This window comes from Heterocephalus glaber, unplaced genomic scaffold (assembly GCF_053883595.1).
Source record: "Heterocephalus glaber isolate CG9 unplaced genomic scaffold, H.glaber_assembly_v1.0 deba00001509, whole genome shotgun sequence".
In the NCBI taxonomy this organism is placed as follows: domain Eukaryota; kingdom Metazoa; phylum Chordata; class Mammalia; order Rodentia; family Bathyergidae; genus Heterocephalus; species Heterocephalus glaber.
In genome coordinates, this window is record NW_028258325.1 from 26,885,400 (window position 1) to 26,904,769 (window position 19,370).

General features: G+C 32.5%; 1 long non-coding RNA gene across 11 annotated transcripts in view; it reads right to left on the reverse strand.

Annotated features, from left to right (window-relative positions):
* LOC106007952 (uncharacterized) overlaps window positions 1-19,370 on the reverse strand; it is a 192,040-nt gene that overhangs the window by 132,107 nt on the left and 40,563 nt on the right. The gene's annotated exons all lie outside the window — the stretch shown is intronic.

Below are 19,370 nucleotides of genomic sequence, written 5' to 3' on the forward strand. Positions count from 1 at the left end.
AGAATATATAAATAAACTAGAAAAATATTTGAACTTAGAATGGCTAGAGAAAGTACAAATACTAATGGTGACAGTGAAAACTTCAGAGAGATAAAAGAAGAATGAGAGGAATGGAAACTAGCATTGAGGCCAAAATATAACTTTCTGAAGCTTTTCCATGTCGTCTTATTTATCCCCAGAATTCTCTGAGAAAAAGTTACCATCACCATTATACCATCGAGTGAACTAAAACTTGGCATGGTGAAGAACATTGGCCCAAATCCCACAGCCAGAAGGGGTGCAGCTGGAATCCAAACACACATCTGCTTCTTTCTGAAAACCAATGCTCTATGTGACACCCCCCAATTCTGCCCTCACTAAAGGAGAGTACTGGTTATCAGTCAGTACACCTTAACTTCCAGACAGGGTATAAGTCCAAGTGCTGGGAAGCATTAATAACATGTGGCCAAATTTGAAATCTAATACTTCTCCTTTTACCTTGCAGACTGGAAAACTGGAGTTAAATGATTCTCCCATAATCATACACTTGATTAACACTACAGCCAAAGAGTACTCAGGTTTTTTGACAGCCACAACAGTGTCACGGTCCATAACTAGATTCTATTTCCAGTATGTACTTTTAGTCACTTTAGTTGTGTATTCAACAATGGCTATAGCCTTTAAGTAGAATACTAGACTCAGTACACCTTTACAATTTCCAATCATTATTCCTTTTTCTTTATACCTTAAAATATTTTTGTTGCATTAAAAGTAGTGCATATAGTGAGGAATCAAAAATATGTACTGTAGTACAGGGAAAGGTGTTTCACTGAGGAGTTTAGGCAAAAATCTACTTGGGTTTAATGCCCAATTGCTGGTCATTTGATATTGTGAGCTGTGATAATATGACTTGTTAATTGTAATAAATGAAACATAATTGTTTAATTATATAATATATATATACACACACTGGAGATGGTATATAATACAGCAATAATATATTACAATATTATATACTTTAGTTTGAAATAGTAATTATACAGCATATAATAATTATATAATTATAAAGTACATAATATACACAATTATAGCATAGGTGGCATAACAAAATACAGTTGCCATATCATTGCTTATACCCATGGGGGAAATAAAAATCAGTAATTACATAAAGAGAGTTAGATTTAGTGGTGGTGGGGGGGTAGAGTAAAGATTCCTTTGCAGGATGATTATTTTAGGCTTGTCTGAAATTAATACAGTAATAATGTACCATCCAAGTGATGATATCCAAGAAAAGGGAAAAATTGGAAAACAAAACAAAAAACAAGAGCAAAATGAGACAGAATGCTATCATCATAATTGAAGAATATGAAAATGAGTAGTAGAAACGATACCTTTCTTCTTGCTGGGGCAGAAATTATTTGGGTTTTTGGTTTAATAATTAGGTTCTGGCTGTCTTGGTGATATGATTAAATTTATTTGTATCCTCATTTAACCTTCATCAAAAAGATATAAATAACTGTCCATGTGTTTCCAGGTAGCAATTTTCCAAGATAATAATTTTATGTCCATTATAATTGGGTGATATTTTAGACTGCAGCCTGCATAACTCGTTTTTGCAGGTTAGGGAATAAATTATAGCTATAAGAAAAATTAAGACATAATATAAAACTTAATTGGTTTTCTTTACTAGCAGATTATGATAGCGAGAAAATATGTAGTCACTCTAGAAATACACTCTTCCAATTATTAAGAAAATATTATGCTTCAATTAATAGGTCTCAATATTAAGGCAGACTGTGACCCTTACACAGAACATTGACATCGTCCCAGAACCAGTTACTCCATAGGTCAAAGTGGGCTCAGGGTATATTTTTAAAAGTTTCAAAATTGTTCAGGTACAAATCAATGGCTGGCAATTTCCAGTTTATGTTACAAAATATATTACTGGTGCCATTACTGAATCACCTATCTTGCTGTATAACAAAGTTTGAAATCTTAGTTGCATAAAACAATAATCCTTCAAAGAGCTAATGAGTTTCAAGAGGGTGATTTAAGTTGGGTTTGATTGGATCGTTTTCATCCAGGATGGGCTCATAGCATTTAGCTGAGTTTGCTGGTGTAATGTAGTTGACTAATATGAGGTCATTTTGAGATTCTAAGATACTAGAGAAGAGAAAAGAATTGGGACATTAAAATATTTCAGGATGACATCATTCATATCCGTAACTCCACTAAATACATATTTAGGCTCTTCCTGCTCTCTGAACTTCTACCTTGTATTTCACCATTTAGCAGACAGGCACAATGATCTAGGCAGTTGTCTAAGATATTCCATTGCTCAGCAAAGCAGATTCAGCTTGAGTTTTGCTTTTATTATTTAGAAAGAAATTGTCATAAGATCAGTGTGAATAATGAAAAACATTCTTCAACTGTCTTTTCTCATTTCTCTTTCATCTACATTCACAGAATTGTATGACCTTGATTCTTACCACTTCCTGAACCTCCTTATTTTTGGATATCTGAATCAACAGTCTGGTCCTCTGCTTATTACAATCTAATACTATAGTCCTACTGAGAAAAAAATCCATAATCCAGGTTCTAGTCTAAAGGCTTGCTGCAACACTATTATAATTTAAATATACAATTATTCATTGATTCAGAAATTTTCTTTGCACACAAAGTCAGTACAGTGTAGATCCTGATAAGGCTTTACTCCCATTCAGACTCAAATCTTTGAGAGAAGATTGCTGAAGCACAGGAAGTTTAAATTTGATTTGGGGTTGTGATATAGTTGACTATGGGATTTCCCCCCAGATATATTGAATGTCCCTGCTATTTGTAAAGGTTTCAGGTTCCAAGAGAATTTTAGAAGTACATGGTGGTTTCTACCTTTTCTTGATTTCCACATTAATTCTCTGAGTTTTGCACATTTCAAAGCACAGTTTTGATGTTTCTCTATTAATTCTATGATTGATCAGGTTGAATTTAGAAATGTAGATTGCATTTTATTTGGAAATGGGACATCTTAGTCTGTGCTTAGTTAAGAAATTTCCAAAATTAAGATTTTTTTCATTAAGTTCATTATATATTCTGTAATTCCAAAGGTACAAGCTAGAGAACCTCAATATAATCATTTATACTGTGATGAGATTATCCTGAATAAATGGTTTAAACCACAGCATTTTTTGTTTTTCATAACTTGTACGTTAAAGTTAAGACGTCTGGTGTGTATTATAAATTAGTGGCTTCTGCGATGGATCATCTAGTGACTTTCTGCAATGGTATAGTGATGTAGCTGGAGACAGAAAAAAGGAATAGGGTGATGGTTTGTGAATTTTTCTTTCTTAGGCTTTGTCTATGGGCCATAGTTGATACATATAATTCACCTTAATTTTGTTAATGGAAAAACTGTTTCACATTCTTATAATGTTATGCAAGTCATTATCCTTAACAATTTAAACAGCTGCTCTGCTTAACTATGCTTCTCTGTATGAAAACTTGGTGATTAATGTAACTAATGTAATTGATACAAGTACCACTTACTTTTAAGTTAAGAAACTAAATTCTCTATTGAAATCCATTGGGATTACAATATTTTCAAATTTGCTTGCACAGTTCTATGTTCCTACCCAGCAGATTTCTTTAGAGATCTCTGATTAACTGCATCATCCTCACAAAGCTTAAGCAATTTTTTTTTATTAACTGCAATTTTAACAGCACCCAGGAGTGTTAGAAATTATTTTTAAGGTTAAAAATGAATGTGTTTACACACCTGCTCATTGGAGACCTAATTAGCCAGGTAATTTAAGTAGCAGAAGTTGAGAGTTTTATAAAATACATGAAGAGTGGCTACTTTATAATCATTTTCACAACAAAAACACTCTTGAACTAGTACTTGACTTTATGAATAAACTCGTTCAGGATTTGTAGAGTATAAAAAGGACTTCTGATACATTTTCTGGAGGATTAGGTAAAACTAACCTTAGAAAGGAGAGAAAAATAAAAGCCTATAAGGTTTAACATTATGTACTCTGTGGTTCAACAATTGAATTTATTTTGTTTGGCACCAATAAAAGCATTTACTCAATTCTCTTAATCTAGGTCATAGAATGTTTGAAGTTATTCAAGCTAATTTCTCCTAGAGAATGTGGAAGGGAAGACACAGATAAAATATTGGGGTAAAAAAATTCGGCAAAGAAACTCTTTGTTCAGTACCATGAGAGAAGTAGACATTCATATTGTGGCTATTCATATCCTGAAAGTACAGAATCAGGCCTGTTTTGCTGGTGAGCTATTTAAACAGACAATTCCTGCTCACAACTTGCACCTTATATGTTTTAATCAGGAAATCTATGTTTAGGCTAACTCTTCAAATGTACTGGGCACCAGTACTCCCTATGTAAGAATAAGGTCACAAAATTATAATATTCCATGGCCTTTAGTATTTAGGGGTTCAAAAAGAACATTTGTAGTGCACTTGAGCAAATGGAAACAGAAATATGAATCAGGCAGATGGCAATCAAAATATCTTTTCTATTGATAAAGACCTATGGAGAACGTGGCTTAGGACCAGGAAAATGGGCTGCTGTATTTCTGTTCCAGTTCAATTGCTCTCCCAAAAGTTTGCCACAAAACCAGAGCCTGTCATGACAAACTTACCACAATTTATAGTGATCACAGTCACATATTTTCTGCAGGTTGCAAGGTCATGAAGTGTGTGCACACAAGTTACAGAATGATATTCATCAATTGAATTCCCTGGGAAAGGGCAGAGATGCAAAAAAATCTGATTGTTACTGTAATGGAAGATCCTCCACTTGGAGACATGAACTAGCAGAGTTAACTGATACACCTAATAGCACCTAAGGATTTGTAAGAAATGGAATGTAGAATCAGATAGTTGTTCTCAATGTTGCTTTATATTAATAAATACAAAAATCATAAGCAAAGGCTACATTCCTTATGAAATTAAATTGAGACAATAAAGAAATGATTATTCAAACAGCCAACAGCTTACCAACACCATTTTAGTACATTATATAATACCTCAGAATGAGAAGGCTAAATGTTTTTGAATTTTTTTTTAATTCATTAAGTTTATTGAAACATTTTAGGTGTACAATATGATGTTATTCATCATTGGGAATTTGTACCTTTACATGATACATCTTCTTTCTTATTTTTTTCCCATTCCCCTGCCAGCCCTTCAATCCCTCCATCCCTTCCTATTTACAAAGACTTTGTTTCCATTTTTAGCTTTTCTCATATTTTTTCCTTTCTCTTCTTTCCTTTCCCCAATACCTCCCTCTTCCCCTTCCCCTTCTTTTTTGGATATTTTCTTCCTATTTCACATTATCTATTATACTTGTTTATCCTCATTTACACTTTCAGTTTCTCACACAAGAGAAACCATTTGGTATTTACACATGTGTGTCCTATTTATTTCACTTAAGAATATGGCTTCATTGTGCATCTATTTAGCTATAAATGTCTCTGGTTTCTCATTTAAGGACAGGAGAGTTCTGCTACTTTAATGCCCTTTTGATCTTTACCTCTAAGGAGATAGGCTGGAAAGTTATTCTTGCAGTTTAAATTATAGACATGACTTTTTATGGTGTCAGCTGAAGCCATCAGCTCATTTTACATAAAACATCAAACAGCTATCAACAGTTAATGAACTGTCTTTATTAGCATATCAGGAGCATTTAAACCAGTGATCTAGAGAAAGAGTTCTACAAACCTGACCATAAAGTTTGGAGCTCCTTATCCCCTTAATTAATATTGTCTTCAAAATTTTGAGCATTGGTATTCAAATGTATGTGTATATTAGTGAGTTTTGTCTATAGCATGTTTTGTTATTATTGTTGCAAGGGAGCTATATAATCTTATTTATTATTCTTATTAACATAAATTCCTTTTGGCCCTGTAATCTACATATTGCTTCCTAAAACTGTATGTACTATATCATGCTTAAAATGGGAGATATATGAATATATATAATCTTAATTTTTATGAAAATAATTTGATATATGATAATGTACCTCTTTTAAAAACAAATTTTTAAAATGAAGCATATAAATTTAATTTTCACTCAAATTAAAATATAGAACATTACCAACTCCCCAGAAATTTCTTGAGATCCATACCAATAACTAGCCATGAAAAAAACTCAACATTTTTACTTTTATCTTCATAGATTACTTTGCTTCTCTTCCAATGTTATGTAAAATGAATTATAGGGTATATAATAATTTTATTATCTTTCTTGCTTAATAATTTATCTGCAGAATTTGTTCATTCTGTTTTGCATACTACATTATTGTGTTAATCTGCTTTGCCACATCTATTTCTGTATGCTGCTTTATTAAATTAGTACCCTTTCTCATAAATATCTCTTCTACATTTGAGGGAAAAGGACTTGAACTGTTTCCAGTTTTTTACTGTCATGAATTTCTAATAAATTCTTGTTCATATGATGTATATTATATGTGTGTGTATTTTTTAAAGCATACGTACGGAAGTCCCTTTGGTGAACATAAATGTATAACTCTTCTGTCTATATATTTAGGAGTAGAAATTCTGGGTCACAGATTCCTTCCATTCAGCTCTAGTAAATTGTGTTGTGGAGGTCTCCAAAGTGATTTTCTTAACACCATTGAGTGAGAGTTCTAGCTGCTTCACTGACTTGCCAACACTTGCTGCTGTCAGTATTCAGTCACCTTGTAGCTTTCTGAGGACTTAGCTTACTTTTCCCCTGTAACAGCCTTTCATATACTTATTATATATAGAACATAATCTTATAATTACAACCTATTTAAATCTCTCTGCCAAATTACAGTTTTTCCTTTTCACTTATTATATGTAAGGCTAATATACAAAGCATTTTCCAAAGATAATGTATTGACATGATCAGCCTAGTACATAACTTACTTTTTACTCTCTTGATGCATTCCTTTCTTTATAACTGGCTCTGTGTGTGTGTGTGTGTGTGTGTGTGTGTGTGTGTGTATATATAATGTTTAAGTAGTTTTATCTAATATCATGAAAACATATATTTGTACATTTTATTATTACAATATTTCTGAATTATAAGCTTGTATAAGCTTGTATATGTATAGTATGCAGGAAGGCCAAGGTTTAATTTCTAATAAAAGTTTAATCACTAAAATAAAACTTGTCTCAAAGTGTACGTGAATCTTTTTTTACTATAAATTAAGTGATCTTATGTATCTGAGGGCTTTCTTTCCAGTTTTTTTTTTTAGCAGAACCAGGGATCAAACTCAGGAACTTGAGCTTGCCAGGCATGCTCTGGCACCACTGAGCTAAACCTCCAGCCCTTCTGAGGGCTTTCTTGAATACCCAATCTATTTTGTTCATGTATGTGTCTATCTCTCATCAATTGCTCTCTGATTTAATTACTCTTGTTGGTATAATTCTCAAAATGCGGTCATGGAAGTCTTCAAAATTTGTTCCTATTTAATATTCTCTCTTTGGCTATTGATTTTTAAATAGATTTAAATCACCTGCTTAAATTATCCACACAGAAGCTCCCATACATTCACATTCACAGTTAGTGGTTTTTACTGAATTTGCATTATATCTATAAATCAGAAGAAATTATCTTTATAATATTTAGCTAAGTATTCCTTTTTATGTCATATTCATTATATGTTTGCTAGTACATTGTAACAGGTTCTTTTGCATTAAAATGGCTAAACCAACTGTTTTCTGCCATTATTTACATACTGCATTTGTTTAATTTTTTGAGTTTCAAACTTACTCAATCCTTATATTTTATGCATATTTTTCTCTTGTTCAAATACTCTTCTTTTTAATTCAGTTGAATAAATTTATAGAAGAACAATATTTAAAATTAGTGATGTAGAAATTTCCAATTGTAACATTGCAAGTGTAGTTAGTTTTAGAATATTTTATTTGAAATAAATATGTTTAAAATCTTGAAAATATCTAAAAGTATAATTATAGGATGGCACTTGAAAACACAAAACATACCTGTGAGAATTAATAGGCTACAAAGCACCATTGTTATTTTGTATATAAGTTTATTAAAGGAAGAAACTGATTGTAATATGGCTCAACTTGTTTATCCTGGATTTTCTAAATTTTCATTTTGGGTTGTTTACTCCTCATTCCTCTTAACACATTTTGTCTGATCTTTTAAAAAAATTTTATCCTACATCTAATATTGTCTGTTTGTAAAAATTCCTACCTTAGAAACATTTCATCAATTGTTCCAGAAATTTTGAAATAACATAGCTTGTAGCTCTCCCATAATACCTTCATGCAAAAAAATCAGCTAGCATAGCAATTTTATCTCCTGAATAATTTATTCTTAAAATTTCAACATTTTTTTATATCCTGCAAGTCACTTACAATAAGTAGGATCTAATCTATTTTCAAAAATTTCAATAAAATACTCTTGCTATTTTTATATTCATATAGGAATATGTATGAAATAATCGTGAAAGAATAAGAATCATATTTGCTTGTTTGTCATAATCGGCAATAAAACTGGATGAAGTATATGGAACATATGCTTTCCAGCTGAACAGCCAAAGACAAATATACTTAATCTTAGGGACTCTTAAATACACAAATACAGAACATGTGATGTTCTATAGTTACTATGTAAACTCTCCAAATCTATATTGAGGAGTTACAATACAAAATAACAAATTCATAGGTATAAGAATTTGAAATTCATTATCTAGATTGATAAGAGAATCTTGAATTTGTGAATTAAAACTTCAAAAAGGAAGGATTATATACAAAATAATTCAGTATAGAATCTTTGAACAAATTCTAATCAGTTCAGCAGTGAAGAATTTGCAATAGCTGAAAGAGAGCAGCTACTAGGGAATTATCACAGTCCATTTGGACTGCAATTAAAAAATTATCAAAAAAATCATAGGCTGGGTATCTTATAAAAAATACGAATTTTTTTTTCTCTCAGTTTGGAGAGTGGAACTCAAAATCAAGGCACAAGCTCATGTAACACAAGGTAAGGGCCTGCTTCCGGATTCACAGCTCCTGCTCTCTAGCTGTGTCTGGACATGGTATTAAATGCAAGGCAGCTCTCTAGAGTCTCATTTATAAGGGCACAGATGTCATTCATGAGAGCTTCACGTTTCAGGACCTCATTCACTTCCAAGATCTTCAACTCTTAATAGGCATTTGAGATTAGGTTTCAGCACACAAATTTTGAAGAGGTACAACTATTCAGACCATCACAGGACGTGATTTGAATGGTGACGTGTGATTGGTGATGGTGATGAATGGTGAATGGCATGATGCCGAGAAAAATTAGAGATCCAAAAGGCCAGAGTAGAGATACATTAATGAACTTACCATAAAATAGCCTGGACACCAAGAATGTCAAACTTACAGTACAACTACACTCAATTTAGATTAAAGGAAGCTCTAATCATATCACAATAAAGTTCAAAAACAAAGCTAGACAAGAACAGGCCGAACAGTCGGTAAATTAACTACCATGAAAAGGTAATATTTCAAGAAAGGGAAAATTAAATCTAGAATCTCAAAAATTTAGAACCTGTAATTTTCAGCATATAAATTTAAAATTCAATAAATATGTTCAGAAATAGGAAAATATTATGTATAACTATCTGAAAACACAGAATTAGTGGAAAGAGTCTTAGTGATCAAACAAATGACAGGAATGTCAGAAGAGAATTTTTTCAGAGATGTCTAAAATATTGTAGTAGGTGGAATTTCCAATGTCTCCTGTTTCTAAATACTGGTGTAGACATCACATATAATCTCCTCATAAGTAGAGGTGAGACATGTGAAGATGGCAGATGCCATTCCTGGGACTAGATTTTATTACATGGTTAAGATAAGGAAATTTTGTAGATGTAATGAAAGTATTTAGTGTGACTGTGAATAAATCAAAGGGGATATTATACTGTGTACCAGACCTAATAACCTGTGCTTTTTAAAAGATGGCTTAATTCTTCCTCAAGAAAAGAGAAAGTATCCTTATAGGCTTGAAGAAGAAATATCAATGTTGTAAACTGTCTATTGAGAAAAAAAGTTATTGACTTGTAAACTATCTCAAGTACTTGAATCGGCCCTCAGTTGAAAAATCTGCTCACTCTGTCATCAATTTTAAGGAAAGGACTTCTTCCTACAACCTTAGTGATCTGGGTTGATATTTTCCCTTGTGATGCATCTAAATGATAAATATCTCTGATTCTTTCCTTATGTAGGTTTATGAAAGCTTGCACCAAGGACACACTGAGGGGGACTAAAGGAGTTGACCAATGGAAAATGTTAAATAATAAACCCGTGTTGTTTTAAACTTCTAAATTTATAGGAATCTGTTACATAGCAATACATTTAAATATTTAAATGAAAATGGGAACATAGTGTCTAGAAGGAGATTCTCAGGAAAGAAAGACTTAATATGTGAAATCTCAAAATTCACTGGATAGCTATATGAGCATAAATAAGAACAGCAACCCTGAAAGCAGGATGACACACAGTTAAAAATAAAAATATAGAAAAATAAGAGACTAACAAATTTAAGAAGAATCAATGTCCTGATTATTTAGACAGAATTGTACTCAGGACAAGATAAGAAAGAAACTGAAGCAGAACATACAAAAGTTTTGCTCCTACTATGGTTTAACCTTCTTTAAAACTCAGGTTGAAATTGGATTCTCAAGAAAAGAGTGTTGAGAGGTAATGGAAATGTAAGGATGCATTTGGGTCAAAGAATTATTGCACTCTAAATCAGGGCTGGGTTAATTCTTGTAGGAGTAGGTGAGTTCTTGCTCTCATAGTACTGAACAAGTTATTTTAAAAGAAGGTTGATACAAAGGAAATCTGTCCTTCATGGTTTGTCTCTTCTGCATGAGGACACTTGCTTTTCCATTTTCTCACCATATTATGAAACAGCACAAAGCTCTTCTCAGGTGTGGCAACTTAATCTTTGACTTCTGCCTCCAGAACTGTATAGGCTAAATACACTCATATTCTTTATAAATTACCTAATCTTGAATAGTCTACTATATCAATAGAAAGTAATCTAGGACAATTACATAATGACAAAAATTTAATATAAATATAATTCTTTAAAATTTTCAAATGACATATATTAGTTCAACAAATATTAAACAGAATACGTAGATGGAAAATTTAGCTAAGCATATATCAATAAAATTGTTGAATACTAATGGATTAAAACTCACTGAAAAACATGAATATAGAAAATACCCTTATGATCAGCCATTAAAATGTGCAGACATGAAAGGAGAAATAAGAATAAGTACCGAGTTACATCAGAAATAATGCATGTCAGAAGACAGTGGAATGTCAGTATTTATAATACTGAAAAACTCATACAAGCATTCAATATTTAGAACAAAACACCTTCAAAATTCAAATAATGACATAATGTTTCAATGAACGGAATCTAAGAGAATATCTCAGAGACAGAAGGCTATTACAACAAATGTGTAGAAAAATTATTCAGATTGTAGGAACGGAAAAAGATGGAAACTCAAACACACAAAATTTTGCAAAACACTAATAATGAGAATTGAAAGAGATGAGAACAGTAGTAGATGACTAAGAGGCAACAGCTATGATGAGAACATCTGATTAAATGCTGGGGCAAAAGATAAGAGTCTGCTGTAGGGCCATAAACAAAAAGAAAACCTAACTGGACTAAAAGCCAGAGCTTAGAGAGTAGGAGAGGGGACACTGGTTCCCGTTAGGATCACAGTAATCAATTTCTGTGCCAACCTGGTGGGAGCAAGCTGGGTCCCTAGTGACGGTCTGGCAAATTGAATTAACCACCGTGAAGCTATCTTCTCCACCAGACATGGTGAGCATACACAATTCCAACTCAAGGACTCAAAGAAGCCAAAAACAGAACAGGGTAGAATTTTATTGCCGCCCACGCCCACCTCCAGAGCCTGCGGGCAACAGGACACCTTGGAGAGGAAAGGTTTCCCCAAAACAGACAATTTAAGTAATAATAATAAAATACCTATTCCTCCCACACGCTGCCTATGGAACATTCAGTGCCCTACCCTTGATTTTCAGCCAGCACCCAAGGGGTAAAGTGGCACCCAGAAAAGCCTAGCTGAGAAGGGTAGAAGGAAGGGAAAACTGGTTCTGCAAAATGTCAGAAAACAATACTGAGTGTGATTGTGTAACTTTGGGGATCCAGGAGAGTGAAAGAGCCTTCCTGATGCTTCTCTGACTGGGGTTGAAACTTACAGATATCTTCAGGGATCGACACCCAAGAGAGCATCTTGGCTATATAATAGGCAAGGAAAACCTGTGGAAGAAAGACACAGATTTTTCCCCTTGAATCTATCAATACTATGGATCCATGGAGGTCTGCAGGTGGAGGGCACACAAGAGCTCAAAACCAGGACAATACTAAGGTTGTGGCAACAGTTCCCATGGGTTCAGACAGGTAATAGTCTGGGTCCCAGGGGAAAACTCCATGGCTAACCAACCAGACAGTAACACAAGCAAGGAGGGGTCTGTGTGGAAGCTCTGGGCTATGGTTATAACACTATGGAGGATTTCATTCTTCTTTTTGTTATTGTTTAGTAATTATAGTTATTTCAGCATTGCTAGTTTGTTAGATTTGGGTTATCTTGATTGTTAGTTTTTGCTTTCTGTTCTGTTTTCGTTGTTCTTACGCTTTCCTTTTTGTTTTTCTTTATGGAATTGGATGACTGTAATACTTTAAGTTTCAGTTGTTTCTCCTTTACCCTACTCCATCTTTTAGTGTGTCTTCCCTCCTATCCTTCATCACTCTCCATGCCTTATTCATAGAACTTCTCTAATCTTCATTATCTCTCCTTCTTGTCCTGACTCTCCTTTTCTACATCTAACAGCACAAACACAACAGCAGAGTGATATGTTCACATTAGTGAATAAGAATTAACTAGTGCTATAAATTAAACAGTATTCTTTAAGGACATATCAGAGTAATTTTAAACAAAATTTGGCTTAGAAGTTCTGAACAAAACTATCCACAAACATATTAAAGGGCACCAGTAATCTCACTCTCCCTCAGTGTCTAAATACGTTGCCACTTATCTGGACAAATTCTCTCGCCTATACAATTCCTCTCCCCAATTCTCTCTACATTAGCCCTTTATCTGAGCAATAAAATAATTTCAACAGAGTCCAGTTTTTTTATATTTCCTTTTAACATATTATAATTTCTCTCACCTTCCTTTCTTCCCACTGACATACTCTCTCCCCTTTACCTTTTCTCTCCAAGCCTCTCTACTTCCCACATCCTAGTGCAATAGAGTCTGTAAGGGGTATTGACAAAAGCATAAAATTATCAAATCAAGTTTCATAACAGTGTTTATGATTGAGGTATGCTTGGTTTTTTTCACACTGATATAATCACATATATTTTAGCAGAAATTCTCTCCTAGCAAATAGTGACGGGTCCAACCTAATTAAATTATATACCTTATAATATTAATTATATTATTATATTATATATTATATTATTATAATATATATAATATATTATATTAATTAACAATATCTCTGGACAAACAAACAATGGACATATCACTGAAACAAGAATCTAACTAAAGAGATCTTCATATCAACAACAATCTCTTCTCTATTGAAAATATAAACTTTATGACTCTCAATATTTCTAAAAATATCTTTTCCTATTTTTTGTTCATATCTAGCATGAATTTTTAAAAATTATAGAAATAATTGTTATTCTAATCTATTTCCAAAGATCAATGTAAGCATTGGTAAGAGAATTGAATAGACACAGAAATAAAATCTCATCATCATTAAATGCTTAAAAGTTTGACCTAACAGATCACTACATCGTTCTACTTTTTGAATAGCTAAACATATTTGACTGCAGCTCTTGTTTCTCAGAAGTTTTTTTCAGACATACTCTACTAAAATATGAAAAATCTTATTGCATGAACATAAATTTCAGGGAAATTATTAGCTCAGAATAACTAATTAGTGTTTTAAATTTTTCCAGTGTGTGCAAATCAATCATTCCTTAATCAGTAGGATTTAAGACAGCTGTAAATCCTTACACTTATCATGTTAAGTGAACATCTTCCTCTTTCTAGTGCTTTGAACATAAAGTAATCATTTATATATATCATTTGGGCACCTGTTGTGTAGAGACCTCTAAACAAATCAATTTTTCTTGTGTAAGTATATAGATTTACAAAGTGTAGCTGTTTCATTAACTGAAACAAGCTTGTATAAGTTCTTGTTCCAGCTAATTGCTTTTACTAAATAATTTATTACCAACTCAAAATTCAAAATCCGTCTCATTTCTGAGAACTGATTCCAGTAGATAAAATAGTATGGGAACAAATTGTCTAAATATTTAAAGATAACTACAACTAAGTTATTTATCATATCTATATCCATATTCATTTAATATTTTTATATTTATTTTATAAGGGTATCTGTTAAAAGCATAAAGCAGAATAAATTCTTCTCATCAGACAGGTAGGCATTAAATAAATTCCAAGTCACGTGACCATCCTAGCTCCCGTGGATTGAAAGCTGAGGCAGTTTCCCTACAGTTGTCCATTCCTGATGAGTTTAACTAACACTTATCTGACTACCTTTCAGAAGACAAATTCTTGCTTTCTAAGAGGAAAGAGTGATGGGTCCTCCCAGAGGGAAGTTATATTATTGGGAGACCCAATGATGTCCTTCAGTAGGAGGTGATTAGCTCATGTAAAGGAGGAATGTGGTTGACCAAACTGATAAATTAGGAAGAATGAGACCTAATAGAATAAGAGACCAGAATATACTGAGTCAAGGCAAATTGAAGGAAAAAGGTACATCTAATAAAACTAGATTTTTTGATAATTCCACAAGGATCCAAGAAGGTTTACAGATGAAGAATATTTTAGATTCATACAATTTTCTGGTTCAAATTATTGTCAATATGCTGTAATTATTCTCCTCACATTGCATATGAGAATACTATAACTCAAAGAAAGAGGCTAGCTAAGAACCAAAATTCAGATACTCTGATTTGGGATTTCTTAATGATGAACTCGCATGTAAGTTTTAAAATGCTATGTAAATTTTAGTTCTTAATAATAGTGACTAACACTTGCCATTTCTTACAACCATATTCTTTTATTAATTGTACAGGACTTATGTCATTTACCCATAGTAGGATGAAGTTATGTGCATTTTCTAGTGCAGGTTTTCAAATTTCCATGAACTATATATTGCAGTAGACATTTACGAAACAAAAAAAAAAATACTAAGACTCAGAAAACCTTTCAATCCATTGGATAGAAAACCAAGAAAAATCTACGGCTAGCAATGTAGCTCAGTGGTAGAGTGCATGATTAGCATGTATGAGACTCTGAGGCCAACCCACACCTAAGCGGAGGGGGGAGAAATAAAAGGAAACTGAAAGAGAAAAGAAAGTTAGATTAAGTATAATCTGATAATTTCTTCTCCTCTTTAAAATAAAAAATAGATGGTTTCCCTAGTTTCTATGAAGATAATAAAATAAATCTTGCATTGGAACTTTGGCAAAAGGAAAATAAAAAGAAATCACATATCACTATTTGGGAGAATGAAGTTTGAAGAAGAAGAACGATTGGTTATGTTCATCTTTTAACTTCCTTTGTAAAGGTTCTCTATGATCTCTACAGCAGGGCATGCCACAGAGTTTTAATAGATGTGGCAAATTGCCTCACCCTTTACTATGAATTCAGTCAGTATTAAAGAATTTATGTGTGTGTCAAATGAGTGTTACACTAAGCAAAAAATTTTAAATCTGAAAGCTTTTAGGAGCACAAAGTAGCAAATGCCATAATTACATTTCCTTTCAGGGGCCTTAAATTTCAAATTGTAGTAATATTAGTTTAGTAGTATTTCAGGCTTAAACATTTATGGAAATTTGTGTGAAAAATTATGACAGTTGAGCTTGGGGGTTTGTTTTTCTTTAGTAAGTTTATTACGCATTTGTGGTAGAGAAGATGTTTCTATGTGGGCACAGGCATTTGAGAGAAAGATAAATTTTTTAGACAACCACAAAGAGGCTTTGGTGGACCAGGGCTGAATTTTTATGGAAGAAACTAATGAAAAAAGTACAAAGGCATCCAAAACCAGATGTTAGAAACATTGGCAGGTTCATAAGTGTACATTTTGAAAGATTTTAAATGGGCTCTTGATAGGAATATGCAAAAGAGTGTATATAAGATCATTTTCTTTTTTCCACTTTTTTCTTTTTCTTTTTTTTTTTTTTTTGCTTAAATTCTTTATTGATACATTTTAGGTATACAATACGTTTACATTTCTTAATTATGTAGTTTTTAAATACATGTTTGTAGTGACTAATGATTACATTCATTGTGGGGAATTTGTGATTGTACATAACACATCTTAATTTTATTTGTCCCCTTTCCTTCCCATCCCTCTCTTCTCTCTCTGACTCTTTATCTTCTTCCCATTTGAAAAAGTTCTATTTCCATTTTTTAATTCTCTTTTCTCAATCTTTTTGCCTTCTTTTTTCTTTCATTAAGTTGGTACATTTTAAGTATAAAGTACAGTTACATGCATCATTGGGAACTTGTACTTTTATGTGATAAATCTTGATTATTTTTCCCCCTTCCCCTGCCCTCCCTTCAACCCCTCCACCCCTCCCTATTTACAGAGACTTTGTTTCCATTTTTTCCTTTTCTCATATTTTTCCCTTTCCCTTCTTTTTGCCTTCTTTTACTCCCTTCTTCATCTAATATTCCTCTTCCCTTTTGAAAAAAAATCCCCCCACTTCCTGTTATCTATGCTTTATTTTAATTTTTATTTATATTTTGGTTTTCTCACATAAGAGAAACAAAGAAATACTTAAACTCAAATGCCTAATTTACTTCATTTAATATATGGTCTCCAGGTGAATACATTTACCTAAAAATGGCTCAAGTTTATCTTTCTTTATGGCAGAGTAGTACTCCATGGTGTATAAATACCACATTTTTCTTATACATTTTTTTTTGTTAATATACATGCTGTTTTCAAGATTTAGCTATTAAAATTGTGCTGCTATAAACATGGTATGGAAAATGAAAGTGTAAATGAGGATCAAATTGTATAATTGACAATGTAAAATAGGAAGAAAAGGTCTAAACGGGAAGGGGAACTAAAAGGGGTAGGGAAAAGGAAAGAAAGGAAAGGAAAACATATGATCAAAAACATGGTATACATATATGTCTGTACTATAATGTCATAAAAATCTTTCAGGAAAATTTCTAGAAGGGGAATAGATGGGTCAAATGGAATTTCCAGGTTTAGTTTTTTGAGGAATCCCCATACTGATCTCTATAGTGACTCTATTTATTTACATTTCCACCAACAATGTAGAGTTCTACATATTTAGGAACATGGGGTATCTTTCCATTTTCTGATATCCTCTTCAAAGTCCTTTTTCAGAGTGACACGATTTTCATTGTAGAGGTCTTTTACTTCCTTAGGCTAATTCTTAAGTATTTTTGATGATACTATAAATTATATTGTTTTTCTAATTTCTTTCTTTCTCAGTGAGTTCATTATTAGTGTATAGAGATTCTATTGACTTTTGAGTGTTAATTTTATGTCTTGCTACATTGTTGAATTTGATTATTAATTCTAGGAATCTTTCAGTAGAACTTTTTGGTTCTTATAAATTGAAGATCATGTTATCTGGAAATAAATACACTGACATCTTCCTTTCTTTAATTTATCTCTTTTATTTATTTCTCTTGTTGGATTTTTCTGGAATGTGCTTCAAGGATGATATTAAACAGGATTTTAGTTTATGTCTTTTCATGTTTCTGATTTTAGAGGAAAAGCCTTCACTTTTTCTTCATTTGATATGATGTTGGTAGTAGGTTTGTCATAAATGGCTTTTATTACTGAGATATGGTCCTTCTATACCTATTTTCTTAATACATGTTTTAATCAGGCATGAATATTAGATTTTGTGAAAGCCTTTTTTCTGCATCTATTGGGATGGTCGTGGGTTTTTGTTCTTCCTTCTGTTTATGTGATGAATTACATTGATTGATTTGCGTATACTGAACCATAATTTTACCCCTGGGATGAAGCCTACTTCCCCTTTCAAGGAATATTTTTTCAATCCTTTCATTTTCAATAGATGAATTTTTGGGGTTTCTTGAATATTTTTGAATCTTGTTTCTTGATTCATTCTACTAAACTGTGTCTCTTGATTTGCAAAAGGAGACCATTCACATTGATGGTTATTACTGATAGGTACTGACATTCCTGTCATTATATATTTTTATTGCTTCTGATTCCCTTTCTTCTCCTTCTACATAATTGGTTGCCTTTCTGGTGCATTCATTCTTTTGGGCCTTTCGACATTGTTAGCTTCATTGTCTCTTTCTAGGTTATCCTTGAGAATTTTTTGAAGGGCTGATTTGGTCAACATGAACTTTTTGGTGCTCTTTATCATGGAAATATCTTATTTCTCCATTAATTTTGAAATATAATTTTGCAAGAGTTGAAAGTGATTTTATTTTCTGGCTTAAAATACTTCAATCTGAGCTCTCCATGACTTTAAAGTTTGTGTTCAGAAGTCTGCTATAATTGTCATGGCTTTTCTTTATAAGTAGATTGTTGTTTTTCTCTAACAGCTTTTAAAATTCTGTTCCTTTGGTAATTTGGCTATAATTTTCTTGTGGTAATTTGACTATAATTTTCTTGCTGTGGTTCTTTTCTGATCATTGATGTTTGGGCTTCTATATGCTTCATTTTTGGGGGTGATAAATTGTTTTTCCATATTTGGAAAATGTTCTTCTGTTATTTCTCTAAACAGGTTTTTTATGGCTTTTGTACTATCTTTTTATTTTCATTAATTCTTATTAATCTTAGATTAGTCTTATTTCCATCATCTAGAAACTCTTGGATCCATTTTCTCATGTTCTTTGTTGTTTTTATGGTGTTTATCATTAACTGATCAACTGCAGCCCTGTCGTCTACATAGATCTGACATTGTCCTCACATTTGTCAATGCTGCTGCCTACAGTTTCAGTAGAATTTTTAATATCCTTGATTTTTGTTTTGAACTTTATTATGGACTCCACTTCTTTTCTATGCTGCATTCACGATTTGCATCTCTTACTTTATGTCCTTTACATTTTTATATGATTCTTCTCTACACTTGTTGATCATTTCTGTCATTAAAATCATTGTCTGTTTAATTATATCTTCCTTGAGTTTTCCCAACACCTTATGAATTTGCATTTTTTTTTCAACCTTCACTGTTATTCTTTCAGATATTTCATCTCTGTGGCTTTGATTTTCTCTCCCTCAGTGTTCCCTAAATTGGCTTTGGGGGAGTTGGG